Below are 14,639 nucleotides of genomic sequence, written 5' to 3' on the forward strand. Positions count from 1 at the left end.
TCACTGGCCACCGTGGCTTGGGGGAGTGCCGGTCCAAATTGCCCAGCTGGCCCGAGACGCCAAGCGTGGTGGGAGGGCCCCGCTATCCAACATTCCCAGTCAGACCGGAGAGCCACGTGCGTGGAAGGGACCCCGGTCGCCAGCCGCCCCGGCCCGGGAAAGCACGCGCCCCTCGGGTATCTCACCGCAGCGGATTCTCCCTGCCCGTTCAGCCGTTCCAGAATGGGGTACGCTGTCTTTTTTATCTCTGTCGTGGCTCCGGGAGCTGTTTCGTATTGTTTCTGTTTCTTTAGTTGCTGTTCTGAAGGAGGAACTAAGTCCCGCGCGTCTTACTAAACCACCATCTTCTCTGGAAGTCGAATTGGTTTTTTAGAGCAGTTTTAGGTTTATAGAAAAATTGCAACAAAAGTATGGCATTCCTATATTAGTCCCCATACACATAATTTCCCCTATGTCTTGCAATAGCATGGTACATTTGTTACAATTGGTGAACTAATATCTAAACATTTTTAGTGACTGAAGTCTACAGTTTACATTAGGATTCACTATTTTTGTGTACAATTATATGGGTTTGGACAGATGCATAATGATATTTATCTACCATCATATCAAATTGCCCTGGCTCAACCTGCTGGTTCTCACTCCCCACTCGGACCCAGAATCTATAACAACCACTGATCTTTGTACTACGCCTATAATTTTACCTTTTCTGCAATGTCATAACACTGTAATCATACACTATATAAACTTTTCAGATTATCTTCTTTTACTTGGCAACATACATTTAAGGTTCCTCCATGTTTATTTGTGGATTGACAGCTCGTTTATTTTTATCACTAAATAATATTCCACTATGGGGGTGTGTCACAGTTTGTTTATCCATTCACCTATGGAAGGGTGAATCAAGGCATCTTGATTGCTCTTAACTTGTGGCAATTATGAATAAAGCTGCTATAAACATTTGTGTGCAGGGTTTTCATTTGGACATTGGTTTTCAACTTCTTTGGGTAAATTCCTAGAAGTGCCATTGCTGGATCATATTGTAAGCCCATATTTAGCTTTGTAAGAAACTGCAAAACTGTCATCAAAGTGGTCGCACAATTTTGCATCCTTACCAGCAATGAATAAAACTTCCTGTTGTTCCATATCCTCTCCGTATCTGGTGCTGTTGGTATTTTAGATTTTAGCCATTCTAATAGGTGCATAGTGATATCTCATTGTTGTTTTAATTTGCAGTTCTCTAATGATATATGATGTTGAGCACGCCTTTTCATATACTTATTTGCTATCTGTCTTTCTTCCTCGGTAAGGTGTTTTTTCAGTTTTTCAGTGTATGGAGTTCTTTGTACATTTTGAATAAAAGTCCTTTGTCAGATAAATGCTTTGCAAATATTTTCTCCCAGTATTTGGCTTCTCTTTTCATTCTCTTAACGTGTTTTTTTGCGGAACAGAAGCAACAAAGCATCAATTGAGATGATCATGTTTTTTTTCCTTCATTCTTTTAATGTGGTGTGTTATATGAATGGATTTTCTTATGTTGAACCACCCTTGCATACCTGGGATAAATCCCATTATCAGTTGGGTATGTAATTATTTTAGTGTGCTGTTGGATTTGGTTTGCCATATTTTGTTTAGAATTTTTGCATCTGTACTCAAAAGAAATATTGGACTGTAATTTTCTTTTCTTATGGTATCTTTGTCTGGTTTTGTTATAAGGGTGATGTCAGTCTCATAGAATGAATAAAGTAGTGTTCCCTCTTCTTCAAGTTTTTATAAGAATTTGAGTAGGATTGTTGTTATTCTTCTTGGAATGGTTGATAAAATTTCCCCATGAAACTGTTGGTCCTGAACTTTATTTGTTGGGAGATTTTTTTTTTTTTATTAGTGATCCAATCTCATTAAAAAATTTTAGTAATTTTTTTTTTTTTACCAATTATTGGTTTGTTGAGCTGAGTCAGTGTAGGTAGTTTATGTGTTTCTAGGAATTTGTTCAATTTATCTAGATTATCCAATTTGTGGGCATACAATCCTCATATATAATATATCCTCTTATATATGAGGTTATATTATCCTCTTATACCTCCTTTCATTTCAGTGGGGTCGGTAGCAATGTCCCCCTTTTCATTTCTGATTTTAGTCATTTGTGTCCTCTCTTTATTTCTTTGTTAGTGTAGCTAAATGTCTGTCAGCTTTATTGGTGCTTTCAAAGAAACAACCTATTTTTTTTTTTTTTTTCATGGACAGGCACCGGAAATCGAACCCGGGTCTCTGGCATGGCAAGTGAGAACTCCGCCTGCTGAGCCAATGTGGCTCGCCCAAAGAACCAACTTTTGATTTTGTTTTTCTTAATTCTCTATTTCATTTATCTTTAATCTTTGTTATTTCCCTCCTTCTGCTTGCTTTGGGTTTAGTGTGCTCTTCCTTTATTAGTTCGTCCAGCTTTGAGGTTAGGTTTCTGATTTGAAATCTTTCATCTATTTTAACCTGAGTATTGAGAGCTATAAATTTCCCTCTTAGCACTGCCTTTGCTGTATCCCATAAATGTTGGTATATTGTTACTTCATTTTCATTTTCCTCAATTTATTTCTTAATTTCCTCTTTAAGCCACTGGTTGTTAAAGAGTAAAGGTAAACCAGAATAAAGGATGAAATGATCCATATTTTAAAACTTCATCTTCTGAGTCCAAAGGGAGAGATGTTTATTTGGTGCAAAATTTATAGTATGGGTAGTGCATTACATAATTTAACCTGTACAGTCAGTTTAGTTGAATACCGTAATTCCATGGAATCTTGAATAGGATGTGAGATCTTATTAGTTTGTACAGGTTAGTGTGATGCCCTGATACATCCCAGAGTAATTTGGGCAGTGAATAAAGAAGTATTTGCAATGTCTGGGGATAAAGGAAGAAATAATCAACTTCTGTACTAGGGGAATTCCTGATGTTCTTGCAAGCAGTGGAGACAACTGAGCCCTTGATCTTGGGGTTTGCCCATATAAAACTCATACCTGCAAAAGAGAAGCTGAGCCTACTTATAATAATGCTTAAGAGTTGCCCCCAGAGAACCTCTTTTGTTGCTCAGATGTGACCTCTTTCTCTAATCCAGCTTGGCAGGAGAACTCACTGCCCTCCCTCCTAAGTGGGACATGACTCCAAAGTGTGTAAATCTCCCTGGCAATGTGGGACAGAACTCCCGGGATTTGCTGGGACCCAGCATCATGGGATTGAGAAAGCCTTCTTGGCTAAAAGGGGGAAGAGAGAAGCGAGACAAAATAGAGTTTCAGTGGCTAGGAGATTTCAAACAGAGTTAAGAGGTTATCCTGGAGGTTATTCATATGCATTAAATAGATATCCCTTTTTAGCTTATAGTGTATTGGAGTGGCTAGAGGGAAATACCTGAAACCATTGAGTTGTGTTCCAGTAGCCTGTTCTAAAGGAAATTTTATATGTGTATATACTTAATTTTAAGCATTAAAAAGATCATATGGGGAAAAAAAAGATCATATGGAGTATTGAAAATGAGATGGAGATTTTTTCCAATATATTGAAATATTGAATAATCAATATTCAAGTATGTTGACAATATGGAAGAAGTAATTGTTCTAATCCTGAGATAAAAATGATATTGGCTTATGTCCATCTATATGTCTATAATTTGATCTAGGTAGCTAGCTAGTGATCTTCCACTCTACACATTTTTTAGATGTTTAAGATGAAAAAATCCTGAATATGGGTTCAGTGGTTTTTGAAGTAAAAAAGTTGTAAAATAGGGTATCAGATGCTGAGGGCATAGACTTCTATTAAATCTTCTGGGTCAGCAGTAGGAACAAAAGTAAAAAAATGAAATTGTCAAATAAAAAGTTACAATGTAAAATTCTAGGAAGAAAATTCTTTAGGGAAGGAAAAGTTATGTTTCATGACTAATATAGCTTACCGCATGTTGGACACACTATGTAGAAACACATTCAGAAATTCTAATATAGAGCTTGAGAAGTCCATAAAACATCAACAGAGGAAAAAAAAATAGAGGATTTAAAAGTAAAATGGCAGTCTCTGTATTATTCATTTCTGACATATTAAAGGTTAATATAATCTTCCAAAATTTTACAAATGTGACATATTTCATAATACAATACCAAAATAAATCACATTTATTATTTTCACCAACAATAGCATCAGACAGGTCTTTAAGCGTTATGAAACTGTCAAGCTCATACGTGGAATAAGTTTCCTAAAATTCTAATCATTACTTGAAATTCAAATGTTTTCCTTAGCAATTTTATGTTCATTTTTGAGAGAATATTGCCAAATACTAAACTTTGATTATCCATAGTCTTTTAGTCAGTAGTGACCCATATTTCATTCTTAATATTGGTAATATGTTTATATCCTCTTTTATTCCTGATAAATATGTAAAAGAGTCAATCAATCTGTTCAAAGTTTTCAAAAAAAGTTTTTGCTTTGTCACTTTTTCCTTTTGTTTGTCTATTTTTGTATCACTGATCCTCTTTTCTTTATTATTTTCTTTCTTCAGTTTACTGGACTATGACTTTTCTGTCCTTTTCCCGGTTTCTTGAATTGGAAAAGTAGTTCGTTTGACTTTAGTGTTAGTAAAAGCTCTTATGATTTTATAATGTTCTCTATTCACTGTTTTATTTCTATTGCAACATTATCATTAAATATGATTCAACTCAAATATGAAAAGAGAGTATGTCATTTAATTTCCACATATTTGTGAACTTTCCATTTCTCTCTCTGTTATTGATTTCTGGCTTCATTCCATTGTTGTTGGAGAAGCTACATTGTATGATTTGAATATTTTTACATTTATTGAGACTTGTTCTGTAACATAACATATGGTCTATCCTGAAAGAGGACATTGAAGAAGAATGTGTATTTGTTGTTACTGGGTGATCTGTTCTATATATGTCTGTCAGCTCTAGTTGGTTTAGAATATCTTTCAAGTCTTGTATTTCCTCATTGATCTTCTGACTAGATTTTCTATCCATTATTGAAAGTGATGCATTAATGTCTCCTACTATTAATGCAGAACTGTCAATTTCTCCCAATCTGTGAGTATTTGCTTTATATATTTCAAGGCTCTTCTTTGAAATGCATATGTATTTATAATTGTTACACCTTTTTGTTGAATTAACCCTTTTGCCAGTATATAATGACTTTTTCTTAATTATTTTTTACTTAAAATGTACTTTATCTTACATTAGTATAGCTACCCCAGTTTGTTTTGGTTACTATTTGCATGGTATATTTTTACCATCCTTTCGTTTCAACCCACTTACGTCTTTGAATTTAAGATGAGTCTCTGGTAGAGAGCATATAGCTGGGTCAGACTTTTTTTAATCCATTCTGCAAATCTCTACCTTTTGTCTGGAGAGTTTAATACATTTACATTTAAAGTCAGTACTGATAATGTGGGACTTTCTTCTGTCATTTTGCTATTTAATCTCTGTAAGTTTTATACATTTTGGTCTCCCAATTCTTCCATTAATCCCTACTTTTGTTTTTATTTGATATTTTTGTATTATGCCTTATTGAATCTGTTCTAGTTTGCTAGCTGCTGGAATGCAATATACCAGAAACAGAATGGCTTTTAAAAAGGGGAATTTAATAAGTTGCTAGTGTACAGTTCTGAGGCCGAGAAAATGTCTCAATTAAAACAAGTCTATAGAAATGTCCAATCTCAGGCATCCAGGGAAAGATACCTTGGTTCAAGAAGGCTGATAAAATTCAAGGTTTCTCTCTCAAGTGAGAGGGCACAAGGCGAATATGGTTAGAGTTTCTCTCTTATCTGGAAAGGCACATGGCAAACACGGCATCATCTGCTAGCTTTCTCTCCTGGCTTTCTGTTTCATGAAGCTCCCCAGGAGGCATTTTCCTTCTTCATCTCCAAAGGTTGCTGGCTGGTGGACTCTGCTTCTCATGGCTATGTCATTCTGTCTCTCAGAATCTCTTGCTTTTTCCAAAATGTTTCCTCTTTTGTAGGATTCCACTAAATAATCAGGAACCCCTAGAATGGATGGAGACACATCTCCACCTAATCCAGTTTAACAACCACTCTTGATTGAGTCACATCTCCAGAGAGAGGATCTAATTAAAGTTTCAAACATACAATATTGAATAGGGATTAGAAGAAACAGTTGCTCCCACAAGATTGCTTAGGATTAAATCATGGCTTTTCTAGGGTACATAAATCCTTTCAAACTAGCACAGAGTCCCTTATCATTTCTATATGAATATACTTTCACATCTTTTCCTTGTGGTTACCATGGGGTTAAAATTTAATATCCTAAGTGTTTAAGTCTTCATTCAGCTGCTGTGGTTCTTTTAGGTTCACTTTTGAAGGTTCTATCTCTATTGAGATTCTCATATGTTCATTCATTGTTCTTCTGATAGTCTTGAGCATATAGAAGGTCATTTTTAAAAAGTCTTTGTCTAGTGTGTCTACAAGCAGGTCTTTTTCATTGGTGTTCGCTGGATTTTTATTCTCTTCCTTGGATGGGCCATAATTTCCTGTTTTGTTTTGTTTTTTATTTTTGTCTTGGAATCTTTTCTTGCACAATGTACATTTTTTTATTGATACATGTTATATATTCACATATCATGTAATCATCCAAATTGTACAATCAGTGGTTCATAGATCATCATATTGCTATATTTTTATCATCACAATTGACTTTTTTTCCTTTTTTTGTGAAAAATAATATATATACAAAAAAGCAATAAATTTCAAAGTATATCGCAATAATTAGTTGTAGAACAGATTTCAGAGTTTGGTATAGGTTACAATGTTAAAATTCCACAATTTTAGGTTTTTACTTCTAGCTGCTCTAAGATACTAGAGACTAAAAGAAATATCAGTATAACAATTCATCAATCATACTCATTTGCTAAACCCTGCCTTCTTTGTATAATTCCACCATCACCTTTGATCTTCCTCCCACTCTTTAGGGGGTATTTGAGCTATGGCCATTTGAAACTTTTCATATTGGAAGGGGTTGTCGATAAATGAGATAGGGGGATGGAACTAGTTAATGTTTTTGGGACACTGGTCCCTCTGCATTTCAGGGCTTATCTGGTGTAGGGACCCATCTGGAGGTTGTTGGTTTCTGAAAAGTTACACTAGTGCATGGAATCTTTATAGGTGTTCTTTAGAATTGGCAGGAATGGTTTTTGTTGGGGTTTGGCAAGCTGTTATTGATAGTAATGTGTAACTGAAGCTTGCATGAGAGTGCCCTCCAGAGTAGCCTCTCAACTCTATTTGAACTCTCTTAGCCACTAGCACCTTATTTGTTACCCTTCTTTTCCCCCTTTTGGTCAGGATGGCATTGCTGATCTCATAGTGCCAGGGCCAGACTCAACTCTGAGAGTCATCTCCCATGCCACCAGGGAGACTTTCACCCCTGGATGTCATATCCCACATAGTGGGGAGGGCAATGATTTCACTTGCAGAGTTGGGCTTAGAGAGAGAGGCCACATCTGAGCAACAAAAGATGTCCTCTGGAAGTAACTCTTAGGCATACTTATAGGTAGGCTAAACTTCTCCGCTACACAAATAAGTTTCACAAGACAAGCCTTAAGATCAAGGGCTTGGCCTATAGGTTTGGGTGTCCCTAATGTTTGACGCAGTATCAGGGGATTCCCCAGTGGTAAAGCTTAATAGATCCATATTTTTCTCTCCCATCCCTCAAGGAAATTTGTGAATACTTTTTGACTATCTGCTTAATATACTCTGGGATGTATCCAGGCACACAATATATATTTTAATATTTTAAAAAGTTATCTCTGAGATTTACTCCCTGAGATGTCTGTTTCTTGGGTTTGTAGTCAACTAGAGAAATGCCAGAGATTTTATGTTAAGTGGCTGCCCTCCTGTAAGGAAAGTCCACCCAAGGCTAATGCAGAGTGAAGAGTCCTCTCTGTCTCTTCTGGGCTCGTGTCGTGTCTTTGGCTTGCGTGCTTGCGAGTTCTCCTGTGTACAGGAGTTTGAATGACCTGCTATCTTCCAGGAGACAGACCTATTTCCTCCTCTAGGTGTTCTGCGGGTGGATTTAAAGCAAGTAAGCCTTTGTCCCAGGCCATCCACCTAAGTGTTTCTTACACTGCTTTCCTTGTCTCATTGCCTGGAGGGCAGATTCTAGGAAGGAGGGAATGCCAGAGAGGGATTTCCTAAGTAAGCTTTCTCTGGGTTGAAACAAGGCAGGGTCTGATAAAGGGAGCACTGGCCAGCTCTTAACTGCCCTGAACAAGGAGGGGCCAGGAAAGGTTCCAGGATCTTCCACTACATTTCTCCAAAGCTTTGCTTTCTTGACTTGGCCACTACCCAGCCAGTGTAGCCCTTCAACTGTTCTCTGCAGCTCTGAGGAGTGCATACTGTCTTCACATCTCCTCTGCTGTCTTTAACTTCAGCAGGGGTGGGGGATGGGGGTGTTGGGACAATGGCTGCCCTCAGAGCTGGGCCCCTAGTGATCTCAAGTAGTTAATTTTTAAAAGTCGTGATCAGCGATTGGCCCATGCCCATCACGGATCTTGGGGAAATGGATTTTTATGTCCCTTTCTGGCACCAGGAACTACACCAAGTGCCAGACCCCATTGCTGCCTGCTGTGAGAGTGGGGCTGGGCATTGGTAACTGTGCTGAGAGAGCAATTCAGTGGTGTTTACTGTAACATCACTCTTCCCTGCATGCTGGACAGTGTCCTGCTGGACTCTGAAGTTTTGAAATAGTTGATTCAGACAGTTCTTGCCTGTTTAATATTTGTTTTGGTAGGAGGATGGATTCCTGGAGCTTCCTACTCCACCATCTTCCCCAAATCACCACTGACTTTTTAATATGCACTTCTTATCCTTCAATATTGCTATAACCACACACTAACTCCAGAAGACTTTTTGTTGATTTTTTTGGATTTTCTACATAGAAAATCATATTATCTTTGAACAAAGGCACTTCTATTTATTTCTTCTGAATCTTTATATGTTTTTATTTCTTTTCTGTTCTTATTTTGTTAGCTAGTATTCCCATTATGATGTTGAATAGGAGTGATGAGAGGGGACATCTTTATCTTGTTTCAGATCTTAGGGGAAAGCTTGTATTTTCTTACCATTAAGTATGATTTGTCTGTAGGCTTTTTGCATATGTTCTTTATCAAATTGAAGAAGTTCCCATCTAATCCTATTTTGCTGCATGTTTTTTGAGTTTGTTTTTCAGTTAATTAATTTTTTATTAAATTATCTGATTCTTTAATATTGTGTAATAGTATATAAAGATGAATCTGTTATTAAGCAAAGTTTAATGTAAAGCAATTAGTACATAGGAGACACTCAGTGGTGTTTATTAAGTAAATTAGTAAGGACAGAAATCAAATTATACACTACCTGGGGTTCTGAAACATATTTTTTTTTAATTAAAATTTTTTTTATTTTGAGATAATAGTAGATTCATATTGAGTTGTAAAAAATAATACAGAGAAATTTCATGTGTCCTTTATCCCACTTTGCAGAACTATAGTACAATATTACAACCAGGATATTGACATTGATACAATCCACCAATCTTATTCAGATTCCTCCACTTTACCTGTACTCAGCTGCATGTGTATATGTGTATATTTTAGGATGAGGAACTGTATCAGGTTTGTGTATCCACCGCCACAGCATAGATACTGGATAATCCTACCACTAAAAGGATTCCTTATGTTGCCCTGTTATAATTACATGATAGCAGCTTTATCCATCACAGATAAAAATTGGAAACAACCCTGATGGCTATCCACAGGTGAATGGTTATACAAATTGTAGTACATGTATACCATGGAATATTACTCAGTAATAGAAAGGAACTAACTATCAATTAACTCTCCACTAGGATACATCACAAGGTAGACGGAGTAAGAAAGGCCATTCCCAAAGGTTACATACTGTGTGATTCCATTTACATAGTAGTCTTGAGATGAAAAGTTATAGAAATGGAAAACAGATTGGTGATAGTCAGGAGTTAATAATGAAGGGTGGTGGAAGAAATGGGAAGGAGGTAGATGTAGTTATAATAGGACAACATGAGGGATCCTTGTGATGCTAGAAATGTTTTAAATTATTTTTAAAATAAGAGTTTATAATATATCTTGTTTACATCAATGAGATTATATTATATATAGTCTTCTGCAGTTTGCTTTTTCCACTTAAGATATATTGGTGATCCTTCATGACATATGGATCTCTTATTTAAAAAAATATTTGCAAAGTATTTTATCAGTGGGGTATATCATAATTTATTTCACTTAACCATCCCTTAATGGATTAGTTGAGGGAAATTCAGGTATTGAGGGAGACTCAGGTACAGAGTGATATAAACTACTCTTTGCTACAAGACCTTCATAAGAATCCTGAGAGACGAAGAGGTCAAAAATTAGTCATATTTGGCAGATGAGGAAATCCAGGTTCAGAGAAGCTAAATGAGGGGTTTACAGACATCTAACAGTTGAGATATGATTAACCAGACCTTCTGAACCCAAATCCTCCAATCCACATCATCAATACCCTGATCAAAGTCTTCCTCCTACTCTTCCTCGGTAAATGCCATAGCCTCCAAGATGATGTTTTTGGGGTCCAGTAGATATCCCCTCCTTTTGCCTGCCTGAGTTCTCTACCAAATGAGAAATGGGCCTATGGGTCAGGTGTTGCATCTGGAGGCCAAATGGATTTGCTTCTAGGTCAGTCCTGAATTAGCCAGTTTTGCCCCCACAGTTACAGCCAGTATTGATGACATCAGGCCTCCCCATAGGTGTCTTTCCTTATAAAATTTCAGGCACAGAGAAATAGAGCAGGATCCCCAAGGGAAAGAAAGAGGAAGGGGCTGAGCCTCAAATCATCAGCGTTTTGATCCAAATTCACTAATTATTCCTGTGGCCCAAGGTTGGGAGGGCTGAGAGAAGTCAGCAGTATTACTCTAAAGGATACTGCAGCCTGAAGTCAGGAAAAAAGCGCCCCCACTCCCACCCTATATGACAGACCTTAAAGTTGTTATTTTCCTTGTCTAACCAATTCTGTCTGCTAATGCCGGATCAATCTTTCAGAAGCATCATATTTTTATCATTTAGAATTTTTCTGAATACTAAAACGTACATGCCTCCTTATTGCCTTTGGCATCAAGCCCAGTCTCTGCCACACTGCTCCATGCCCCTTCAACCTTATTTACTGTGGAATTCCCACAGAAACCTTACCATCTCCATATAGACTTTTCTTATTTTCACTTTTACATATTTTACTCATCTTTTTTTGCCCCACATTAAGTGCCTCCCTCCCACTTTCTTCCCTGCCGGAGAGAGTCTTCCTATCTTTTGAGTTCTGAATGAGATCTGAGATTCTACACTGAGACTCACCCCGACTGCCTCAGCTTATATTAGTCTTTACTTTCTCTCATAACTCTTTTAATCCTTCTGACTCATTCTCTTTGGCTAATGTTTTAATTCTTCCTTTTTGTTATGGGGACAAGATAGAAATCCCTTGAGAGCAGGGTCCGTGTCATCCTTTTTCAGAACCCCCCAAATGACCATTTGTCATATTTACCTAACGAGCTGGGTCAAAGACAAAGGACTTTATTACTAATGTTACACTAAAAAATTACTCACACTAAGAAAGTAGTCATTTTATCTGAAATTAAAAATTTAACCAGCATCCTGTATTTTAATTTGCTAAATCTAGCAGGTCTAGGTATCGCTCACTGCACCAACATCAACATGTTTGTTAGTTGGTGGTCAGGGCCGTGGATTCCTGATACCCCTCAAGACTCGTAGGAGCACAAGCAACTAGTGGAGCACTGTATTGTCAGAGTTCCCAGGGAAACATACCAACAGGAGACATCTGTAAATATGACATTTAGAAAATGTTTCATGCAACTGTGGGGATGCAAGAGTCCAAAATCTGTAGGGCAGGCTGGGAGCTGGCAGCCTCAATATAGGTTCTCAATGAACATCCCAGGAGAGGTTGAATGGTTGAAGCAGGGACAGAGAAATTCTCCTTAAAAGCCTTCAGGTGATTAGATTAAGCATCACTCATTGCAGGAAACACTCCCCTTAGCTGACTGCAGATGTAATCAGTAGTGGATGCAACCAACATGCTCATGATTTAAGTCCACGGAATGTCCTCATAGCAGCAGGTAGGCCAGTGCTTGCCCGACCAGACAACCAAGCACCATCACCTGGCTAAACTGACACATGAACCTGACCATCGCACACCGTCTCTCCTAACGCTGCAGCCACAGTGGAAATGTGGTCAATGCATGGCCTGCAGCAACTACTCTGGCTGACTCTCAGAAGCGACAGCTGAAGAGCAAGCTTGGTGAGACAGGAAAAGCCCAGCTGCTGACTTGCTTGTCTTCTAGAAAGCAGTCGCTAAGGTGGAGTCAAACGTGCAAGGATTTTATGGGAGACAATGTCTGGGTGAAAGGGAATAGTGAGCCAGGGAAGGTTGAGAGTCACTATTCTGCAGTGCCGGTCTAATCCATAGGGAAGGAAAGAGGCAGACAACGTTCAGCAAAGCCATGGGAGTCCTTGAGCAAATGTTGGCCCACAGAGGAGTCCTGAGTCTCCTAGGAATAGGTCTGCCTTAGGATCCAGACTGTACTCAGTCATTGGCAGAGAGCACCACACAGCAGGTTTGCCCTTGGCAATAATACAAATACAGCAATAATTTCAAAACCCCTCGGTCCACTGTGCTGCATATAGTAGGTGTTCTGAGAGTTGTATTCTCATGGTCATCACATAGATGTTAAGTGTGGGTGTCACAACAAACTGTGACCTCCCTGAGAGCTGCTTTCATTCATGTCAGTATCCTTGCACACTGACATGAATATACTTGGCACATAGGAGGCATGTTGAATAAATGAATGATTAAATGAATGCATGATTGGACAAACAGTGGATGATGAAATATATGAGCTGAATAAGAGTCCATAATCAAGTTTTCTTTTATGAGCTATGCAGAAATTGGGGAAAACTGTATGATGAAGCAATTGCATGATGAGCTTTATCCTAAAAGGCTGGTATTCTTGTAGGGTAAAACTGATCCTAAAAGAGTGATCGATGGGTCCAGAGGGCTGTGTTCCAGGAAGTTCAAGCTGAGTTTTTAACAGCCCTCCTTTTGTTTTTTGGGGTCTGGCTGATGACGGAAGGGCCTTTTTGCTGCCCTACATACCCATATGTGGAGCTGTCACACATCTTCTAAGATGGGTTTAGCTTCCAGACAGCCCCTACCCCTTACCCCCAGATGAGGGGCAGTTCATGCTGCATGAAGGATGGTGCTGCCTTGCTGATCCTAGTGTTCTCTGGGGTGAAAGCAGTCATCTTGCCAAACTTCTCTGCTCTTCAGACCTGTCCTAGATGTCCTAAATGAATCCTTTTTTTTTTTTTTTTTTTTTTACCAGTGCTGTCCATGCTGGAACAAGAACAGCCAGCATTTATGAAACACTTCCTAGCTCCAGGAGCTGGCCAATACATTACTTCATTTAATTCTCACAACAAATCTTTGTGGTAAGTGTTGATATATCCATTATGAAGAGAGAAAACCAAAGTTCAGAAATATTTTAGTGACATACTCAAAGTAAAAGAAAAAAGGTAGCACACCTTGAGGGAGGGAGAAAAAAATATGGGATTATTAAACTTTACCATCAGGTAATCCACTGATACTGTGTGAAACTTTAGGGACACCCAAATCAATAGGCCAAACCCTTGCTCTTGAGGCTTACTCTTGGGAAGCTAACGTAGGTAGCAGAGAAGCTTAGCCTACCTATAGGTATGCCTAAGATTTACTTCTGGAGGACCTCTTTTCTTGCTCAGATGTGGCCTCATTCTCTCTAACCTCAACTCTGCAAGTGAAATCACTGCCCTCCCCACTACATGGGACATGACATCTGGGGGTGAAAGTCTCCCTGGTGGCATGAGGGATGACTACCAAGGATAAGTCCAGCCCTGGCACTGTGGAATCAGCAATTCCATCCTGACCAAAAGGGGGAAAAGAAGTGTTACTAATAAAATATCAGTGGCAAAGAGAGTTCAAATCGAGTCAAGAGGTTACTCTGGAGGTTGCTCTTATGCAAGCTTCAGTTAGACATTGCTACTTAACATAACTTGCCAAAACCCCAACCAGGACCATTCCAGCCAATCTAAAGAACACCTAGGGTAATATATAAGATTCCACAAGGGTTCCATAGAGTAACTTTCCAGAAACCTACAACGTCCAGATGGGTCCCTTTTTTTTTCAGAAAAAAGAGAAAAAAATTGATTGTGATGATAAAGAAACATTTATTCCTTCTAGCCTCCTATATTCAGGAGCAGCTAGAAGGAAAAATCTGAGAGGATTGAGTGGTAGCCCATGACAAACTCTTAGATCTGTCCTGTAACTATTTGTTGAAGAGTGCTTTGAAAACTATTGCTTTTCTTTCTTTGCTTTGTATATATCTTATATTACACAAAAACAAAGTTAAAAAAAGATGGTACAAAGAAAATTCAAGTCTTAACTCCAGGTATTTTGACAGTCTGTCTAGTATTCTTTCAGCTGTAAGGTCTCCTTTTTCTCATACAATATTTAAAAAAATTTCTGCATTTGGCAATGAAATAGTCCCTGCTTAGA

General features: G+C 38.2%; 1 long non-coding RNA gene across 2 annotated transcripts in view; it reads left to right on the plus strand.

Moving 5' to 3' along the window:
* LOC143676002 (uncharacterized) overlaps window positions 1-14,639 on the plus strand; it is a 40,375-nt gene that overhangs the window by 11,856 nt on the left and 13,880 nt on the right. For both annotated transcript variants that reach the window (XR_013171750.1, XR_013171751.1), the window contains exon 2: window positions 13,435-13,540. This is a non-coding gene — a long non-coding RNA (uncharacterized LOC143676002). The remainder of the gene's footprint in view (window positions 1-13,434; window positions 13,541-14,639) is intronic.

This window comes from Tamandua tetradactyla, chromosome 3 (assembly GCF_023851605.1).
Source record: "Tamandua tetradactyla isolate mTamTet1 chromosome 3, mTamTet1.pri, whole genome shotgun sequence".
NCBI classification, from domain to species: domain Eukaryota; kingdom Metazoa; phylum Chordata; class Mammalia; order Pilosa; family Myrmecophagidae; genus Tamandua; species Tamandua tetradactyla.